Below are 22,289 nucleotides of genomic sequence, written 5' to 3' on the forward strand. Positions count from 1 at the left end.
CTTAACCTACCACCTAAATGAATTAGGAAAAGAACAAAAAAGACCTAAAGACAGCAGAAAGAAGGAAATTATAAAGATCAAAGAGGAAATCAATAAAACAGAGATTCAGAAAACAACAGAGAAAAGTAATAAAACCAAGAGCTGATTCTCTGAAAAGGTAAACAAAATTGACAAATCCCTGGCTAGACTCACTAAGAAGAGGAGAGAAAGAACCCAAATAAACAAAATTAGAAATGAAAAAGGAGAAATCACAATGGATACTGCAGAAATACAAAAAACCATAAGAGAATACTATGAACAATTACATGCCAACAAATTTCACAATCTGGAAGAAATGGACAACTTGCTAGAATCTTACAGCCTGCCAAAACTGAATCAAGAAGAAATAAACCAACTGAACAGACTGATCACTAGAAATGAAATTGAATATGTCATAAAAACATTCCCCACAAATAAAAGCCCAGAACCAGATGGCTTCACAGGTGAATTCTACCAAACATATAAGGAGGATCTGGTGCCCATCCTCAAACTTTTTCAAAAGGTTGAGAAAGAAGGAACACTCCTAAAAACATTCTATGATGCCACCATCACCCTAATTCCAAAACCAGACAAAGATATCACCAAAAAACAAAACTATCAGCCAATATCTTTGTTGAATATAGACGCAAAAAATCTCAACAAAGTTTTAGCCAACCAAATACAACAACATATCAAAAAGATCATACACTACAACCAGGAGGGATTCATCCCAGGTTCACAAGGACAGTTCAACATATGCAAATAAATCAACATCATACACCACATTTACAAAAGTAAAGTCAAAAACCATATGATCATCTCAATAGATGCAGAAAAAGCATTTGACAAAGCCCAACATCCATTCATGATAAAAACTCTTGCCAAAGTGGGTATAGAGGGAACATTCCTTAACATAATCAAAGACATTTTTGACAAACCCACAGAAATATAATACTCAATAGAGAAAAATTGAAAGCCTTCTCACTCAAATCTGGAACAAGATAGAGATGCCCACTCTCACCACTGCTGTTCAACATAGTTTTGGAAGTCCTAGCCACAGCAGTTAGACAAACAAAAGAAATAAAAGGCATCCAAATAGAAAGAGAAGAGATAAAACTGTCATTGCATGCAGATAACATGATACTATACATAGAAAACCTTAAGGACTCAACCCAAAAACTTCTTGAACTGATTAGCAAATTCATCAAAGTAGCAGGATATAAGATTAACATTCAGAAATCAGTCGTGGAGTTCCCAACGTGGTGCAGTGGTTCACAAATCCAACTAGGAACCATGAGGTTGCGGTTCGATCCCTGGCCTTGCTCAGTGGGTTAAGGATCCAGCGTTGCCGTGAGCTGTGGTGTAGGTTGCAGACGTGGCTTGGATCCTGCGTTGCTGTGGTGTAGGCCAGCGGCTACAGCTCCAATTAGACCCCTAGCCTAGGAACCTCCATATGCCATGGGAAGCGGCCCTAGAAAAGGCAAAAAAACAAACAAACAAACAAACAAAAAAGACATCAGTCGCATTTGTGTATACTAAAAATGAAACATTAGAAAAGGAATACAAAAATACGATACCTTTTAAAACTGCACCCCAAAATCAAATACCTGGGAATACATCTGATGAAGGAGGTAAAGGACTTATATGCTGAGAACTACAAAACATTAATCAAGGAAATTAAAGAAGATGTAAAGAAATGGAAAGATATTTCATGTTCATGCATTGGAAAAATTAATATTGTAAAAATGGACATACTACCCAAAGCAATCTATAGATTCAATACAATCCCTATCAAATTACCCATGACATTTTTTTCACAGACCTAGAACAAACAATCCAAAAATTTATATGGAACCACACAAGACCCAGAATTGCCAAAGCAAACCTGAGGAACAAAAACCAAGCAGGAGGCATAACTCTTCCAGACTTCAAGCAATACTACAAAGCCACAGTAATCAAGATAGTGTGGTACTGGTACCAAAAAAGATATACAGACCAATGGAACAGAATAGAGAACCCATGGTCAATTAATCTTTGACAAAGGAGGCAAGAGCATAAAATGGGAAAAAGAAAGCCTATTCAGCAAGAATTGCTGGGAAACCTGGACAGCTGCATGCAAATCAATGAAACTAGAACACACCCTCACACCACGCACCAAAATAAACTCAAAATGGCTGAAAGACTTAAATATAAGACAATACGCCATCAAGCTCCTGGAAGAGAACATAAGCAAAACATTCTCTGACATCAACCTCATGAATATTTTCTCAGGTCATTCTCCCAAGGCAACAGAAATAAAAGCAAAAATAAACCAATGGGACCTAATCAAATGGACAAGCTTTTGCACAGCAAAGGAAACCCAAAAGAAAGCAAAAAGACAACTTAGAGAATGGGAGAAAATGGTTTCAAACAATGCAACTGACAAGGGCCTAATCTCTAATGTATAAGCAACTTACACAACTCGACAGCAAAAAAGCCAATGACCCAATGGAAAAATGGGCAAAAGACCTGAATAGACAGTTCTCCAAGGAAGATGTACAGATGGCCAACAAACACTTGAAACAATGCTCAACATCCCTGACTATTAGAGAAATGCAAATCAAAATTACTATGAGGTACCACCTCACAACAGTCAGATCAGCCATCATTAATAAATCCACAAATAACAAGTGCTGGAGGGGTTGTGGAGAAAAGGGGACCCTCCTGCACTGCTGCTGGGAACGTAAGCTGGTACAACCACTATGGAGAACAGTATGGAGGTACCTTAGAAAACTATACATGGAACTAACATATGACCCAGCAATCCCACTCTTGGGCATATATCCGGACAAAACTTTCCTTGAAAAAGACACATGCACCCGGATATTCATTGCAGCACTATTCACAATAGCTAAGAGCTGAAAAAACCCAAATGTCCATCGACAGACAATCGGATTAGGAAGAAGTGGTATATATACACAATGGAATACTACTTAGCTATAAAAAAGAACGACATAATGCCATTTGTAGCAACATGGATGGAACTAGAGATTCTCATATGAGTGAAATAAGTCAGAAAGAGAAAGATAAATACCATATGATATCACTTATAACTGGGATCTAATATACAGCACAAATGAATATTTCCACAGAAAAGAAAATCATAGACTTGGAGAATAGACTTGTGGCTGCCTGGTGGGGGGGCGGGGGAGTGGGAGGAATCGGGAGCTTGGGGTTAACGGATGCAAACTATTGCTCTTGGAATAGATTTGCATTGAGATCCTGCTGTGTAGCATCGAGAACTATGTCTAGATACTTACATTGCAACACAACAATGGGAGGAAAAAGTATGTATACATATATGTATAACTTGGTCCCCATGCTGTACAGATGAAAAAAAAATTTTTAAAAAAAGAGTGAATCCATGGAGTCTTTATATAAGCCAATCTCCTTTGCTCAATTCCTTTCGATTTCAGTTTTCCCTTATGGGTAAAGCATTGCAACAAACACTGGCTCTCATGTTTTTAACTGCCCACTAAAAAGATTAAGGAACATATCTCTGAGGTTCTTCTTCTCCACCTATCCAGGCAATAATAACACTTATTATCCATGTTTTGGCCTCTAAAGAAGGATTATAATTTATGATATTAATTAAAAATAGCTTACACTATTGTGTCTCTAGTTCACAATAGTGTGTTATACACTTAAAAATTTGTTAGGCGGGTAAATCACGTTACATGTTCTTACAATGATAAAACAAACAAACAAAATGGCTACTATTAATTTCTACCCTACACAAAATGGCTACCACTAATGGCTACTATTAATTTTTATTCTTAGTAGTTGATACCATACATGGGCCCTGAGTTTCCTTTTTTGTCTTATGAACTTAACGTGATAAAAGAGAAAGAAATTGTGCTCCACGGGTCCTGGCCAAGCAGAAAACAAGTACAGAAGTCAGATCAAATAAATTTTTTAAATGTTTCCAAGGTCAGAGCTAAGATAATACATTAAAATTCTAGTTTTTAAAAAACTAAATAGCTTTCGAATCTAGCAAATAATTACATCATAAACAATACAAATCAAAAGATGATTCAGGAGTTCCCACTGTGGCACAGCCGGTTGGGAATCTGACTCAGTGGCTGGGTTCCCTGGCCCAGCACAGTGGGTTGCAGTGGGCATTGCTGCAGCTGTTGTATAGGTCAAAGCTGCAGATATGATTCAATACCTGGCCCAGAAACTGCAATATGCTGAGGGTGAAGCCATTAAAAAAAAAAAAAAAAAAAGACAATCCATAGAACATACAGTGAGTTATCTTCTGATACAAACAGTTCTGCCTTTTTCTTTTGGTAGATTTTCCCCCTATGAGACCCTTGTGTAGCCCTCAAATAACCATCACCAGAAATACCTGAGAATTTGTTAGAAAAGCAGAATCTCAGGCCCCACATCAAATCTACTGAGTCAGTATCTTTAGCAAGACTCCCACATGAATTACACATGTACTGTAAATTTAGAAAGTGTACTGTACAAAGGAAACCACTAAAAAAACAAAAAGACAACCCAAGAGTGAGAAAAAATTTTTGCAAATGACTCAACCAACAAAGGTTTAATCTCCAAAATATACAAACACCTCATACAACACACAACCAAAAAACAAACAACTGATAGAAAAATGGGTGGAAGACCTAAATAGACATTTCTCCAAAGAACACATACAGATGGCCAGCAGATACGTGAAAAAATCTTCAGCATCACTAATTGCTAGAGAAATACACATCAAAACAACAATGTGGTACCACCTCATACCAGTTAGAGTGATCATCATTAACAAGTCAACAAACAAGAAATGCTGGAGAGGATATGAAGAAAGGTGAGAATGTAATTCCTTCACTGTTGGTGAGAAGGCAATTCGGTAGAATCACTATGGCAAAAGTATGGAAATACCTTAGAAAATTAAATATAGAACTACCATATGACCCAGCAATTCAACTACTGGGAATATATCCAGACAAAACTTTCTGAGAAAGATACATGCACCTGTATGTTCATGGCAGCACTATCCATAATAGCCAAAACATGGAAACAAACTCAATGCCCATCAACAGATGAATGGATAAGATGTGGTACATATATATAAAATGGAATACTACTCAGCCATAAAAAGGACAAAATAATGCCATTTGCAACAACATGGATGGACCTAGAGACTCTCACCCTGAGTGAAGTCAGAAAGAAGATGACAGACACCATATGATATCACTTATATGTGGAGTCTAAAATATGGCACAAATGATCTATATAGAAAACAGAAACAGATCATGGACGTGGAGGACAGACTTGTGGTTGCCAGGGGGGAGGGAGAGGGAGTGGAATGGATTGGGAGTCTGGGTTTAGTAGGTGCAGAGTGTTGCATTTGGAGTGGATGGGCGATGGGATCTTACTGTATAGCACAGGGAACTATATCCAATCACTTGTGATGGAACAGGAAGGAGGATAATGTAAGAAAAAGTGTGTGTGTGTATAAATATAGCTGAGTCACTTTGCTGTACAGCAGAAATTTGCAGAACATTGTAAATCAAATCAAATAAAAATTTTTTAAAATAAAATATATTCAGAAAAAACAAGAACAGTGTGCTGTATAACTAGAATCTATCATTTAAGATGACTTTAGTTCCAAGTACCTAAAAAACAAATAAAAATTTCTTGATAATAGATGGAAGGGAAAAGCCTTAATCCAAGCCTCCATCTTGAGAAGCTAGAAGAAGTAAATCAACCCCAAATTAAGTAGATAGAAGGATACAATAAAAATGAGTTGTAACCAATGAAATAGTAAACAGAATCACAGTTGAGAAAATCAACAAATCCTCATTTGTAGGAAAAACAAACCAGAGTATTCAAGGGTGATGGACTATATGTTTGGGGTTTTTTGTTTGTTTGTTTGTTTGTTTTTGGCAACATAGCACATTACCACCAATTTAGTGACTTTTAAAACAACTGCCATTCATGAACATACAGTTTCAACAGTCAAAGCGCTAAGCATAGTGTGGCTGAATTCTCTGCTCAGGCTCTTTCTGGGCTAAAAATCAGCCAGGAACCATAATTCTTTTCTGGGATTTTTGAAGCTATTTTCAAGCTAATTAAAAATTTATGCCACCACATGTTCCCATTAATAGTTTGAAAATATATAGAGAGAGATCGGGAAAACAACAAAAAAGTCAACACAATAAAGAAGGGCCTGAGGGGAGTTCCCATAATGTCTCAGCAGATTAAGAACCTGACTAGTATCCATGAGGATGCGGGTTAGATCCCTGGCCTTGCTCAGTGGGTTAAGGATCTGGCATTGCCACAGGCTGTGGTGTAGGTCAAAGATGTGGCTTGGACCCCGTGTTGCTCTGGCTGTGGGGTAGGCCAGCAGCTGCAGCTCCGATTCAAGTCCTAGCCTGGGAACTTCCATATGCTGTGAGTGTGGCTATTTTAAAAAAAAGGAAGAAGAAGGAAGGGACTGAGGAATTAAGGAAAATAAGAGGAGGAAGAAGAACAGCAAATGGGGAAAAGGAGAGAGCATAAAAAGGGAAGAAAGGTAATATAACAAAAAAAAAAAAAAAAGAGGTGCCCCAGGTAGACAATGATAAAAATGCAACACAATAAATTTCTGTTACTAAAAGACTGTTTAGGAATGCTACTGGCTTCCCCCATTATGAAGGATATAGACAAAAATATCTCTGTAAACTCATCTATTCAACACTATGGTATAATATATATAATATGTGCCTTTGAATATCCTGTAAAAGAGATGGTTCAACAGAAATAAAGTTTGTCCAGCTCCACATTTTCACAGAATCAACCTAAACAAATCTAACATCCTTAAGATAAAAAATATATGCTTGAATCCATCAAATACTTGACTTCCTTTCTCTGTGAAGTGGAAGGACCAGATGTAGAAGAAGATGGCAGAGCAGAGGGACGAAGGGCAGTGTAAAAGTTTGGGAGGAGCTTGCAGAAAAAAGAAAAGAAGTGTGACTAAAGGCAAGTAAGGAAATCATCACATGCTCTGGACAGGCCTTTTGAGTTGAAAATCAGGACATGTAATGACATCAAAAGACACGACCAGGCAATTTTCTCCAGCAGTTTTCAGACCCATATAGAACAAGAAGAGAGCATATGAACTCTGAGGGACTACGTAATCAGAAACTTAAAACATATTGAAACTAATCCGTGGAAGTGATGCTCATTCAACTGTGTGTATTTAAATAAGAATTCATAGTTACCCTACTACTAATACAAAGGAATATATGAAATATTGAAAGTGATTGAACACCCAAATGATATGATTCAGATAAAGTCTAAAAATCTGATATAAATTACTCAAAGTTTAATTTGGGGAAAAGTTTAAAATAAGTTTGGCTATAAAAGCTTTTATTATACTTTATTTTATAAACCTTAGCACCTTTAATGCTCTTCCCTCTGACTTTTCTGTGAGAACAAATTGTATCCTTTCAAGCAGTATTCTTAGCAATTATAAATCAAAAACTGACCCAAATAGATGCTACAAGTTACGGGACATTTTCTTCAAGGATTATGATCTAAAAGGCTTACTATGAAACATATGTTTTAGATGATAGGTAGATAGATAGATATGATAATGTGATGTGTATCTATATATATGATTATGTATGATAAATATATACCAAATCTCCACATTTCCATGTTTAAAATTTGAGAGGAATTATTTAATTTTTTTAAGAATTGATTTATTTTCAAGATTAATAGCAATTAAACACCTTTATCCAAGCCTGTAAAGGGAGATACTCTAAAACTGATTACAACCAAAGCACAAAAAGTAAGAGAGGAGAAAGAAGAAAGACGAAAGTCAATTGATAGCTTACTTATTGACTTTTGCAGAAGATTAGTTTATTGACGCTCAATACGTTTATCTCATTGATCTCACTTATGGTCATATAATTAGTAATCAAGTTTCACGCTCTTCTCGAAAGTTCAGACTACAAAGCTTCTACATTAACCAAGAACTATTCAGCATTTCCCTTCAAATCAGAAAGAAAATACGAATTTTTTAAAATTTGGTCCCAAAAGTAAGTCCTCAGAAAATATATCTTGCATAATTTCTAAATAGTCAGATAACTAAGGCAAATTATGGGACATAGAGGAGATGAAACAGAAACAAAGTGAGATGGCCACCCCACTCCTAGTTCTGCCAAGGGGTCATGATGGTGCTATGGAAACACCTGCTATATCTCAGACATGTTAGTTTTGTTTTGTTTCCTCCTGGGAACTGGAGATGAACACTGCAATATAGGACCAGAAATCACTGGAACAGAATTACCTTAATAGCAGCCTTCAGAGTGAAAGTCCATGCTTTTCTGTCTCCTTGAAGCTGAATTATTCAGCTCTTCCTTTGAGTTTGTGGCCAGTTGTCCTATTAAATCCAAATTTTCATTCAAGTGGCCAAAATTTTTCCCTATTGATTAGAAGCCTCAAAAAAAAAAAAAAAAAAAAAAAAGTTAGGAATGTAGGAATTTTTTAGAACTGAAGAGAGGACAATGGGAATCTACTGAGAAAATGTATTTGCCTAGAGGGAATCAAGCTATGAGAAATAAAAGGCTTGAAGTTAATAATAAAATATCACCAGCATCTTGGAAAAATTAAAGAGTGATAGTTCTATTGAGCTGTTCCTGTAGAGAACAAGGCGTGTGCTTCAGCATTTTATAGGCACAATATCTTCTTAGACTTCTCTTTGGAGGACTTGCCTTTGTAGAACTTTCATAAAATTTCTATCATTTTTTTCCCATGGCATTTCAAACGTAGTAAATGGTTTAATATAAAAGCAGCTGAAACATAACTGTAGTCAGCCTACTTTACTTGTCTACAGAAATTCTAATCCATATTCAAGGAAAAGGCTAGTACTACAGCAGTGATATTTTCTGAGTTTGAATTGTGTTGCAAAAAATTCTGCATGTTAGATTTGTGGTTGCCAAGAGGGATGGGGGAGGAAGTGGAATGGACTGGGAGTTTGGGGTTGGTGGATGCAAACTATTATATTTGGAATGGGTTGGGCAATGAGGCCCCACTGTACAGCACAGGGAAGTGTGTCCAATTTCTTGAGAAGAGAACATGATGGGGGATGACATGAGAAAAAGAATACATATATGTATGACTGGATCAATTTGCTATACAGTAGAAAATGGCACAGCATTGTAAATCAACTATACTTTAAAAAAAGAAAAAAAATCTGCATGTTGGATTTGCTGCAATTTGCACATTTATTCATCTTTATGAATCACACACTCTAAAATTTCAAATGATCCACTAACCATGGTAAACCAAAATGATTCCTCGTCATAATACTTCTATCTTAATTAGTCTGTTACAAAATGACTAAGCTATGTAAGCAGCAGACTATGAAGAATCAACCTAAATTAGCTGTATTTATTGTACTGCAAAATACATTTAATCTCAACACAATGTTACATAAGTTTTTACAATTCACACATAATTTATGTTGCACAGCAATTACACAATTAATGATATGTAGTTTGAGTAAATGCCTATACTGTGCAAGTTGTATCAAACAAAAAAAAACTAAGTTTATTAAAAGCCCCAAGGTAAAAATCAAATCAAAATTTGCTGAAAGTAGCCTTGAAGTTCTCTAAATATTCTGAATTTATACCCAAAGGGTTGTAGTTTGTTGCCTTTCCCATAGTGATTTCCCACTATTTGGGGGTTATCCTGAGAGCTCACAATAGAAGAATATGTGGTTGTCATGCTAACTGCTTCCGCCAACATTCATTCTAATCCAAATAATTGGTCTAGGCAAGTCCTGGAAATTGCATCCCCTCACCAACGACCAGTGTAGACAAGTGATCCAATCCTGGTCAATAAGAATCTCCTCACCATTAAATCAAGAGGCACAAGGTAGTGAAGGGGTCTTCATTTTACTGTTTCTACTGTTTTGTCTGAAAATAATGCCTTTAAGAGTGAGAGTCATTTTGCAATAACTAGGTTAGTCAATGGAGAAAAAAATACCGATACCTGGGAGGTTCAGATCCTAGAGAGAGAAAGGAACTGGTCCTTGATGACATCACTGGACCACAGGACTAACCAGCCTGGTGCCTGAACAATACAGTGCCTCATTTGTAAAATGGAGAAAATTGTAATGCTTATCTTAATCTTATCAAAATGAGCCAGTACATGTAAAGTGTTTAGAATAATGCCTGACATGTGAGCTCAATAAAGAATACTTTTTATTACTTAGCACACTAATTCCATACTAATAATTGTGTGAGATAATATTTTCATCATTTATGCTTTTTTAGGTTATAGCAGTAAGTATCCTAACAGACACAGTACATCTATCTCCAAGTATACAAGGCTGAAACAGATAGGGACTAAAGTTATAAGTCATATTTATTTTCCCCTGGGCAACTCTTATGTGGGCTCTTCTGAGTTATTTAGGATCTGAGAAGGTCTAAAACAAGCAATGATGTGAAGGGGGAGATGAGAATGGCACTTTCTGAAGATTACTAATGTGACTCGGTCCTCTCAGGATCAGCGTTAAATATTAGCCGATGTGATTCAAAGGCTTCCATCCCAAGATTTCTCTCTACCTAAAATTCTACTATTTATAGTTATATTTCCTTGGAGAAAGAAGTTTGAGGGGAGTGCATCTGGGTTAATTATCTGTTGTTCACATCTCATTTTTTTAAAATTAATTTAATAGGAATGATTTTCTAACATCTAACATAGTTAAGAAAGAGAGAAATAGAAAGGTAGAAAGAGAAGAAGGAAGGAAGAGAGGGAGGGAATAAAGGAAAGAAAGAAGCACTGTTTCTTAAAGAAAAGTGATACAGTTTTGAATAAGAGCATTTTAAGAGTGACCTACCTGACTAAAAGTATTTCAGGTTAAGGATGATAGATTCCTGGGATAAAGTATAAATGTATAAGCAAAAATTGTGTGAGTGGTATAAGTGATACGGGGGTGGTATAAATAGATGTTGGTAAGTGATAAGTAAGAGAATTAAGAATCAATGACAGGCTTAGGTATCAGTTAAAATAAATGCACCCCAATGTTCATAGCAACACTGTTTACAATGGTCAAGACATGAAAGCAACCTAAATCCATAGACAGAAGAATGCATAAAGAAGATATGGTACAGACATATAATGGAATCGTACTCGGCCATAAAAAGAATGAAATAATTCCATTTGCAGCAACATGGATGGATCTAGAGATTATCATACTAAGTCAGAGAAAGACAAATATCACATGATTTCACTTATGCGTGGAATCTAGAAAATGACCCAAGTGAACTTATTTACAAAACAAAAACTAACTCACAGACATAGAAAATAAACTTATGGTTACCAAAGGGAATAGTGGGGGTGGGGGAGATAAATTAGGAGTTTGGGAGTAACATATATACATTACTGTATATAAAATAAGCAAATGTATAGCACAGGGAACTACACTCAATATCTTATAATAACCTATAATGGAAGAGAATATGAAAAAGACGTATATCTGAATCACTTTGCTGTACACTTGAAACTAATACAACATTATAAATTACCAATACTTCAATTTTAAAAGAGTCAGTGCATAAAAGTTGATACTAACACTATGGTGGCAGATATATTGGAACTGTGTTCTGACTCAGTGCTACTGAGTGGGTTTCCTCTTATTCTAAGATATCCTAAATAGAATGAGAACAATTTTTTTATTTTATACTTATTTTACAATCCTTTTTCATGTGTTAAGTACATAACAGATGCTTTAAAAATCCTTCTTTGGTCATAATAAAAACCACCCAAATATATACACTCCAGCGGAAGTCATCACCAACTTTTTATATATATGTTTTTCTGATGCAGCTTTCACAAATAATGCAATGACTTTAAAAATATGATGTTTGCTTTGTACTTCACATTTTATTTCGACACAGTGGAAGTCATATTTTTAAAGTATGCCTTCCATTTTTATGATTAAAATGAACTTTAAAGGACAGAGCAGTAATTAGCCCTAAATGTTAATTAGCCCTCCACTAATTCTTTCACTTATTGATAAACCATTTATAAATGAAAAAACAAATTCACTCAATGAGCTCGAACTAGAAAGCCTAAGGTTTTTTCCAGCTTTAAGTACTATGATAGATCATTTTATCTACTTTCTTTTTATCAATCTATAGCATTACACTGCCTTTTTTTTTTTTTTTTTCCCTCAAAGGGATTAGTGGCAGATTTAGAAATCTAAGCTTTAGAAAGTCAAAGAGAAAGTGAATTCTTTAACTGTAACCAATTTAACTTTCTTTCAAATGTGTCAACTGGAATGCTTTGGCATCTGAATGAAAAGAAATTTCTGAAGAGTTATTATGCTCTGGATTCTAGCAAAATTTTGTCATAGAAGAAATATTATCAAGGTTAACAACTGAAATTGTTTTAATGATGCCTTTATCAGGCTTTCACACCATAGCACTGAAAAAGAGGAGCAACAGGAGGAAGGAAGTTTTAACATACAAAGCATGGTTTTGAAATTGGAACTGTCCTGGATAATCCATCATATGTGGTAGTTAAACAAACAGGGTCTATAGCCACGACTAATTTTTCTATGAAAATTCTGAGTATTAGGTTTTAAGCTCCTTAAACTCTCAAAATTGCTCTTTCCTGGTAGAACCTCCAAGGGCTAGTCACATCTAGACAAGATGCCAAACAAGAATCCTTGGCTTAAGATGAACTTGAAAAAAGTAGTAATGAGATGCAAGTGAAGAGAAAGAAATTTCATACTCAGTTCCGAAGTTGGATAGAAAAGGTGGTTTCCAAGGAGAATGAAAATTAATTAACTAACAGTCTCTGTAAAAGCCCTTGAAATCCCCAGGCCCTATTATTTGATTTTGACTTTTCTTGGCTTTTACATTATTTGTGAAATTTACCTTAATTTGTATATGTAAGTATTGAGGGGCTCCTCCTTTTGTTCTTTTAGAAAAGAATGTGATGTCCACGGCTCTGTTGAGTAAAGTCCAATGATACCAATGCCCTGAGACCTCAGTTAAATAAAGGCCAGTCTTTGTTTACCCTTTGGTTATAGTGAACCACCCAAAAAGATTCTCCTACCTAGAGATTCAGATTCCTTCTATGGGATATGGGATAAGCCTTGGTGATAGAGATTTGAACTTATCTAAAGCTACAAAAATTCACAAGGATACTTATATATTTTATATACTGGAGAACTGTTCCTACCAATAAAAACTTCTGGAGACTTTTGAAACTCGATTCCTCCACTGCCAGTGGCTACCAGATTTATGAAGTCTTTCTTAGTTTAGGCTGCTATAACAAAATACCAAAAATTCTGTGGCCTATGAACAACATCAGTTTATTTCTCACAAACATCAAGTCCACAGCAAAGTCAGTTTAGGGGAAGTCAGTATTCTGAATCTGGTACTTTGACCTTTGCTAGGAACACCTAGAATTTGAGGCTGTGGGCTACTGCTCTTGGGCTATTTTATGCCTGTTTATGCATGCACACTGGCCATTGATTATGCATTCATTTGACAGAAATGGTGCTTCAAATGTGCATACCCTTTGAAAAATGTTGATGTGGTACTACGAAGAAAATTTTTCTATACAGACGTGTCATATTCCCACTACTGGAGAAAAAAAATTAAGCCATCTCAGATTGAATACACACTTTAAACTCAAAATACCTTTTTTAGCACTATTTTACATTTTGAGTTAACTTATGAAATTTAAAAGTTGCTACTTAGCCGGTAAAAAAGTTCTCTCAGAAGCAAAAGAGGAGAGCTAGGATACTTGTTTTCAATGTTTAAATGCTAACTATGATTGTAAGACTCAGACATTGAATATATGTGATAATTGATCTCGCTGCTATTCAGTAACAGGTTTTCCAAACCAAGGAAAACAAATAAAAATGAGAGAAGTGAAGTCATGAAACTCATTACAGGTTTGGACAGAGAGGAGCAATACCACTGTCGTCATCGGTAGCATCCACTGAGAGTTTGGTTTATAGTGTTTAGTGTCAAGAGATAACAAAGATAATGCCTTCATGAAGCTTACAGTCTGCTTTCGAGACAGCTTTTTAAGTTTTAATTGTTTTGTTCTTCTTTCAATAGCTAAAAGTTTCAAAGAAATCAGAAAGTCAGAACTTTTACATCTCAGAAATTGAAATCCAAGCTTGAATGAGGTCTTAAAACACAAATCAGTCCTCAGTATCCATGGGGAATTGGTTCTAGGACCCTGGCAGACACCAAAATTCATGGATGCTAAAGTCCCTTATATAAAATGGCAGAGTACACTCTATCTGTGGATGATTGAATCCACAGACACAGAACCCAGGGATATGGCGGCCCAATTGTATGCATAACTATAATGACAATTATATTAATAATTTTGAAAATACCCAAAATCTATTGAGTACTTTCCAAAATCTAGTGAGCACTTTCTATGACCTTAAAACAGTGTTGATCACTCTTTTTCCCCTCCTTTTTCAGCCACCCTCATGGCTTATGGAAGTTCCCAGGCCAGGGGTCCCTTTCTAGCTACAGCTGTGACCTATGCTACAGCTGTGGCACCAAGGAATTCCTAAGCTACAGTACCAGGCTGGGGACCAAACCCGTGCCTCCATAACAACCCAAGCCACCACAGTTGGATCCTTAACCAGCTGTGCCACAACGGGAACTCCAAAACAGTATTAATCACTCTTAATTGTTTAGCTAATATAATCCTTACAACATCTTTGAGATAAATATTTTCTTCAAAAAATTTTCAGCAGATATACCTTGGGACTCCCAGTTTACATAGCTAGGAAAAGATAGATAGAGCCCATCAGTATGGAACACCTCTAAAATATCTTGCCTCAACAAACCTCAAATTATTTCAATGATCAAATTTCTCAGTTTCTAAGTTTGCACCGTGACCTCCAAAACACAAAGATGTCACTGGCAGCAGAGTTGGTACCTACTTTCTTTCAGGAGGGCAAAATGGAGTCATTCACGCCAACACTTCTGCCTTCCAGGAAATTTGCCTTAGTTGAAGTAAAGAACTGTGCCCCTTTCTAGAGTTCCAGGGAATCTTTCTTTAGGCATCATAAATATCATCATTACTCCTTCTGCGTGGTTTGCAGTTAAACATGCGTCATAAGCAAACCACTATCCTGTCTGTGTGAGGTTTACAATTAAATAAGGAACATTCAAAGGCCATTTGCAATGTTAAGGGAAAATTGTTCACAAGTGTATTCGGGTATACAATTTAGAAAAAAAATATAAAATATTAAAATTTTATAATGCTTTATTCAGTGCAGCTGAATAAAGTGATGCCAGACGTGACTCATTAAGCATAGAACATATTGTCAGCAGGAAAAAAGAAAGTGATGATTCAGTTTGGTGTAAATGGATGGTATAACAATGTTTTGGCACTTACTGGATATACTTTAAACCTCCACGGTATGTGGGTTTTAATTATTTTTGCAGTGTTCAGGCTGTCTAACTTTTACTGAGCTGTGATTTCAGTGTAAAATTTCCCTCAGTGCACTTTCTGAATTGCAAACAGGTGCAGAGAGCTATCGCCTGCAGTGCTTTTGTTTTTGTTCTTTTTATACAATTTAGTCACCATTTTTTTTATCTACCACTTCTATAATACTTAAGAAATCCACCATCAAGCATATATGTGATTAGGGTTAAATTCCAAATATATTCACAAAGCAAGTTAGATGCATTGTCACAATGCCCTTGGAAAATGGGGTCAAGAATCTTCTGCTCCTTTCCTTGGGCTCCAAAAACTCATACCCAAGTGCCTGAGTAGATGTTAAATTTTCCTTGGAAATACTGCAGCCTTAATTTGTTTCAATGTTGGCCTCTCCACATATTCTGAACAGATAACTAGCTGAATCACAAGTTAATATGTAAAAGGTATTTTTAGTCCATGTTGAATTTCTCTTTACTCGTGTTTCAGGTTTTAAGTTTCACAGTTCTGAAACATCCAGCAGTCCTCATTCCTACTTCTGCAGTCCTCGTTCAGGCACTTTTGCAGCCCATTCATAGGGTCAGCTTCTCCCCAGGTTTGAGGACAGGACTAAGCTCAGGCAAGAGGGCTTCAGAAAGCAGTTCTGACACAGTCCGCAAAGTCACCCTTGTTCATAATCTACTCTTTTTTTGCACCCCAGTTCTAAGCCTTGGTAACTAGGTTTCTGGCTTGCTCCATACCATTTTATCTGCTGTGTGCCCCAGCCTCCAGGATTGAGGGTGGCTACAGTCCAGCTATCTGTCAGCTGATGTTACTGCATGCTGCCTGCTAACACACCATTCTGACATTTCCTGCCTATGTCTGAGGACCTCCCTGGCAATATGAGCATCCCTGTTCTCATGCTCGCCATGGACAAAGGGAAGGTCCTTAACCAGGTAACCTCTACTGCTCACCTGCACTGAAACATTGTCCACACAGGTCTTAATTGGTTATTTTTTTGCCCTACCTTTTAGATGTTCTTTTGCCTGCTGAATCACACTGTTTCCCAGTCCTGCCCCCTCTGTGTGTTGACCCTTGCAGGAGTCCCAGCCTTGAGGGTGACAGAATTCCAGGTGCTGGCTTCTACCAATTGTCCTGCCCCCGTGCAATGATCAATCATATCTAACTGACACATTTCTCCTGGACAAATTCTCACCCCTTTTGTTCACATGCTATGTGGCCCTACGTAAGTTAGCTACCTTCTCTCTTAAACCTTCAGTTTCCTTATGTATAAAGTAGAGAGAATAAACATTAATCATTGGTTTACAAGATTGTTAAATTGTATGATCCATATGAAAAACCTAGTAGAGTTTTTGGCCTGTGACATCTCCTCAAATATTAATTACTTTTCCATCCATCTTGGGTATTACATAAAATATTACAGAAGCTGAATGGGAACCAAAAAAAGAAGAGAAAGTTAAATTCTATTCAAGTCATTTCTTTCTTTCCACTTCAGACAGACATCTTAAAATCCCACTAAAGGACTTCCCATCATGGCTCAGTGGAAACAAATCTGACTATCATCCATGAGGATGCAGGTTCGATCCCTGGCCTCGCTCAGTGGGTTAGGGATCCCGTGTTGCCATGAGCCGTGGTGTAGGCCAGCGGCCACAGCTCTGATTTGACCCCTCGCCTGGGAGCCTCCATATGCTGTAGGAGCAGCCCCAAAAAGACCAAAAAAAAAAAAAAAAACCCACTAAATGCAAAACAAGAACAAAATTAAAGAAGGGGGCCCCCCAAAACTCAGCAACAATGACTAGAACTGGGGTTTACCCATATTACAAAAATAAATAAATAAATAAATAATACTTAGTTGTTTGGGTTACAGTGAAAAAAATATTATAATTATCAATCCCATTCCAAATCATAATATGGTAATTTAATTCATACAGAACTCTGTGTGGCTTTAAGGATTTTTTTTCTTTTACATGAATTTATACACTACTAGCTAAAATTTTACTTCCTAAATGAGCACATAGAATCATAATCTGCAACTAACAAGTCTGAGCAATCTTAAGAGGGGTCAGATTTAGGATTTTGCTGTGGCCTTTCCATTCCTGCCTCAGTCTAGATTGAAACACTCAGTCTTGGTGAAATGTACTACAGAGGATAAATCATTCCAGGGCAAGGCCAAGCTCATAAACCATAAGGATTTTTGCAGATTAAGGAGGAGGCAGAGAGTAAGGGATGGGTAACAATTTCTCCTCAATGAGATTTAAGGAATAGCTACTTTGTTGGCAGAAAGCAGACCTCAGGTTGAGTATCGTAAACTATGGTTTCTGAATGAGAAACTTTCTTCTGAACTCTTGGGATGGTATCTGAAGCATATCATTTTTAAGTTTCATATCCTCCATGGCTTGGAATCAAAATGAGTGAAATGTGATCCTTTCCAAACTAACACTTCCAGTGTTTGAGGTGGAAAACAGGATTAAGGTCAAGAGGATAAATCTTTTCCCTTCTGTTGCCAATAGAGGTGAATAGAATCTTTTGCTTGAACAGTCACAAATTCCAGAAAATGCTGACTTATCCATATTACTGTAAACAAAAATGCCCTTTCAAAGCCAAAAATAAATTATATTTTGGATTTTCCACATCACTGCTTCCCTCTACAGGAATAAATAATTAGGACCTGACTATCTGGCTCAAATGTCAGTTTAAAACAAGCCAACAGAAACAGTAAATGCCAAAACCCCACCTTCCCCACCTGCATACACTAGAATTTCTGTTTCTAATATTCAAGTCAATACAATCTGTATCTGGAAAATGTTGGAGCTTCACCATGTGAATATTATACCTTGATTCCAGGATATATAACTGATAAATCTGCATTCCACTTGGAAGTTTACCTAACTCCCTCCTTCTAATCCATGACAAGTTTTCCTCCATTATGTATTCTAAATTTTTAGCTCCTAAATCATCTTGACCATTTGAAGTCTTCTCTTTTTTTTTCTTCTTCCTCAAAGCTTAAAAGAAGTGATAATATTCATATTACCAGATGAGTAGGGAAAACATTTTCTAGGTTTCTAACTAGAAATGGGACAATACCACATATTCTTATTTATGACAGCTATCAAGTAAAAGTAATAAATATTCTGCAAATTAAACAAGAATTCTTCTAGCTACCATGGACAAATGATCTAAGCAGATATTTTGAATATGTAAAGTTTTAGCTTTGATAAAAAGCATCACTATGTAAATTTCCTATTGGATGTTACATAAGGCAATCCTAAGATTAAATGCTTAAATGTGATTAAATTCACATCTAAAAGATCTGTGACAATGAAATCCTGTGAGAAAAAAATAAACATAGCAGCCAAAGGATCTCATCTGAAAATCAGCTTTGTGCCCTTTAAACTTCTCACAAGTGCAACACAATTTTTCCCTTTCTATAAGGAGTTTGAAAGCTATGGAATTAAAGTCATACCAAAATTTATGAGCAGAATTAGAGAAAGGATAGTTAGAAAAAAATGGAATAGTGATGGGATAATGGGATAATGGAAATAATGGGATAATGTACTTTTAAACAGGGTTGACATTAGAAGACATCAAAAAAAATTATAACAGACATAAAGAGTGATCCCTGACTAAAAAAAAGTTGGTCTTCCTTTTTAAATTGTACATGTAAAGTAAAGCATATATTGTCATTGACTAATAATATTTCTTTAATGTGTACTAAAAAATGGCATGGCAGACAGTGATAAAAATAAAATCCTACTATAGAAAGATAATATTGATTTGAAGGAAAAATCTCCTTTAGGAAACATGTGATTGATTGCATTCATTTCTCCAACAAAATGGCTTTAGAAAATGGGGAAAATTTCCAACCTTTACCACAGATTCATTCATGCCTTCAACAAATATCTTATCCCTTTAATATATAAAAGAAGCTATCAATTTATATATAATTATTTATTGCTATTTAGTGTTTGTGTATGTGGAGTTTTTCAAGAATTTTGAAATATGTCCCTAGATGCAAATGATGCTTCCAAATGCTAGCAGTGACATCAATCCCAAAAACTGGTTCTTCCAAACCAGAAGAGTTGTTCTTATTTATGATCCCATGACTTGTCCATTCTGAAAAACCTGGAATTGTGGTTAATCATGTCCTAGTCCTCATTAATGACTTAACCAAGATGGATTAATACTTTCTTTGGAGTATAACCTGTCACTCATCATTATTTGCCATCCCCATTATCATTAGTATCATTCATACTCAGAATAGGGTAGCTATGTCAATCAGAGAACTCTTGTGGATTCAACAGATGAAATGAGTACTAGGAATGTTCTCTAGGCCCATAGAATTCATAATCAACATGGTGGGGATAGTTAAGAGGGCAGGTTGACCAGAAAAATCATTTTGTTACAGTAAGTGAGGATAATTGCTTCAATCTCAGAAGCAGCATAAGCTTCTTGAAAGAAAAATTAGTAGACAGTCAAGGTGCTTCTAACCTTAAAATCCAAAATTCTATAAATAATCAAAAAGTAATTAGAATTCTTGCTCAAGCTATAGTCCTAAATTGACCTTTAGTCTACATGCATTATTTTACTGACTTTGGGTATAATAAATTTCAGATTTTAAAAAGTAAAGGGCAGTACACAATAATGAAAATTAATGGTTGAAAAGTCACAAAAGTGACAGCTAATTTTCTTGATAAGTTCTATCGTTATACAGGTAGAGGTTTTGATGAGATTTGTTCAAATGTTAATTATTTTTCTTTGATTACATAGTCTTTTGATTGTTTCCTTTTTATTCTTTGCTTATCAACCACTGGGCTAAGTAAGGACAACTCAGATTCAAGATATGGCTTTCATCTGAAAGTGACAGATGAAATGAGAATAATCTCAGCAAGCTGGAAAAGTTTACAATCCACAGCAAAAACAATTACTTTTTTTAACTGCATTTTTCAATTGGAAAGAAAGACAGCCTTGGGTTAGAAAGTGTAAATGAACATATTTCTTTCCATATCTGTAGAAGACTCAACTATCAAAAAAAAAATTTTTTTTTCATTCTCACATTCATTGAGGAGGAAGAGGAAATTTCCTGACTGAAATGACCACCACTTATAACACGAGTTCATCTCAACCCAATGGTCATTTCTCTGCTGTACGAGTCACTCCCTCACTCTCCCTCCTCCACCCTTCATTCTTCTCCCAATTTCTTCTTTAATTAACACTGATTCCTCACCCTTTGGCTCTCTCCTTATCCCTTTTTTTGATGTTCAAGCCTGAGAACTACTAGCAGCTTATTTTCATGGTGACCAAAATGATTTTCATTCTCTGAATAGACGGATTCAAGGAGGTCCCTCAAACCTAGTTTGAAGAAAATAGAGAGTATGAGGGTCTCCAAGAGAAAACCTCTGCTCAAAGCTTCAGAACAAAGCTCTCAGAGTTCCTGCTGTGGCTCAGTGGTAATGAACCCAACTAGTAACCATGAGGATGTGGGTTCGATCCCTGGCTTTTCTCAGTGGGTTAAAGATCCAGCATTGTTGTGAGCTGTGGTGTAGTTTATAGACACGGCTCAGATCTGGCATTGCTGTGGCTGTGGTGTAGGCCAGAAGCTGCAGTTCCAATTTGACCTTAGCCTGGGAACATCCATATGCCACAAATGTGGCCCTAAAAGTAAAAAAAAAAAAAAAAAAAAAAACTCAGCAAAGTGGCTGCTGCTGGGAATCTGCCCACAGTTTCCCACAGATGCCCCCTTCTCATCATTGAGGTCTCAGCTCAAATGTCATGTCCCTGGAGAGACAATCATGATCAATAAAGAAGATGAGTGTTCTCAAATAGGAGGAAGCAAGTGTAAGTGTGGAGCTGGAAAGAGGGTTCCCCAGTCACCACTGATTTGGGAGGAGGGGACCCAGAACATATAAAAATGAAAGACAAGTGGGCAGGTAATGGGGCCACAATCACTGGCCCCAGGCTGCAAGGCATCTGAGCTCACCTGGAGGGAGCAGCCATTCACAAGCCATGATGGAGCCTTCTCACCCATTCGTACCCACAAGCAGATGATGTGAGGGGATCTGGATCATCAGTGAAACAGAAAGCCCCCAGGAGGAAGTAGGAATCACAATAATACAATGTATTAATAGAATGAAGGGTGGGGGAAAGTAGTATCATCTTAATTTATGGAGAGAAAGCATTTTACAAAATCCAACAACTCTCATGATAAAATCAGTTGACAGACAGGGAGGATCAAGATGGTGGAGGAGTAAGACTTAGCACTCACTTTCTCTCACAAACACATCTACATGTAGAATGATTCACACAGAACATCTACTGAATGCTGGCAGAAGAACTTAAACCTCCAAAAAGGGCAAGAAACCCTTGACATAACTGGGTAGAAGAAAAGAAAAAATGAGACAGAGAAAAGGAATCAGGACAGAACTAGCATTCATGAGAGGGAGCTGTGAAAGAGAAAAGGAACCCATACCCTGGGAAGCTTCCTAACTGATAGGGAGATCAGCTGAGATGGAGGGACCTCAAAATCGCCAAGAAAAGCACAGCAGCTGAACTGAGGAGGGCAAAGCAGAGTGAGAGCCACGCAGATCACCTGCACCACCAACCTGACACCACAGGCTGAAATGCTCAGGCAGGGGCTGGGTGCTGAGACTCAGGTTCCAGAGGTCAGTTCCAGGGAGAGGGCCAGAACTGGGTATGTGGAGATAGCCTGAGAGGCTAGGGAGAAGTGTGCCATGGGCTGGGGAGGAGAATGCCAAAACTAAGGGAATCCAGGAGGAGCTCTGGATCCACGGGAGAAGCAAGGCACCATT

General features: G+C 36.8%; 1 protein-coding gene across 2 annotated transcripts in view; it reads right to left on the minus strand.

Moving 5' to 3' along the window:
• LOC110261667 (glutamate decarboxylase 1-like) overlaps positions 1–22,289 on the minus strand; it is a 229,650-nt gene that overhangs the window by 161,368 nt on the left and 45,993 nt on the right. For both annotated transcript variants that reach the window (XM_021099842.1, XM_021099848.1), the window contains one exon: positions 8,339–8,488. The gene's annotated coding sequence lies outside the window, so the exon portion shown is untranslated. The remainder of the gene's footprint in view (positions 1–8,338; positions 8,489–22,289) is intronic.

The sequence above is a fragment of the Sus scrofa genome, chromosome 1, assembly GCF_000003025.6.
Source record: "Sus scrofa isolate TJ Tabasco breed Duroc chromosome 1, Sscrofa11.1, whole genome shotgun sequence".
Classification (NCBI taxonomy): Eukaryota; Metazoa; Chordata; class Mammalia; order Artiodactyla; family Suidae; genus Sus; species Sus scrofa.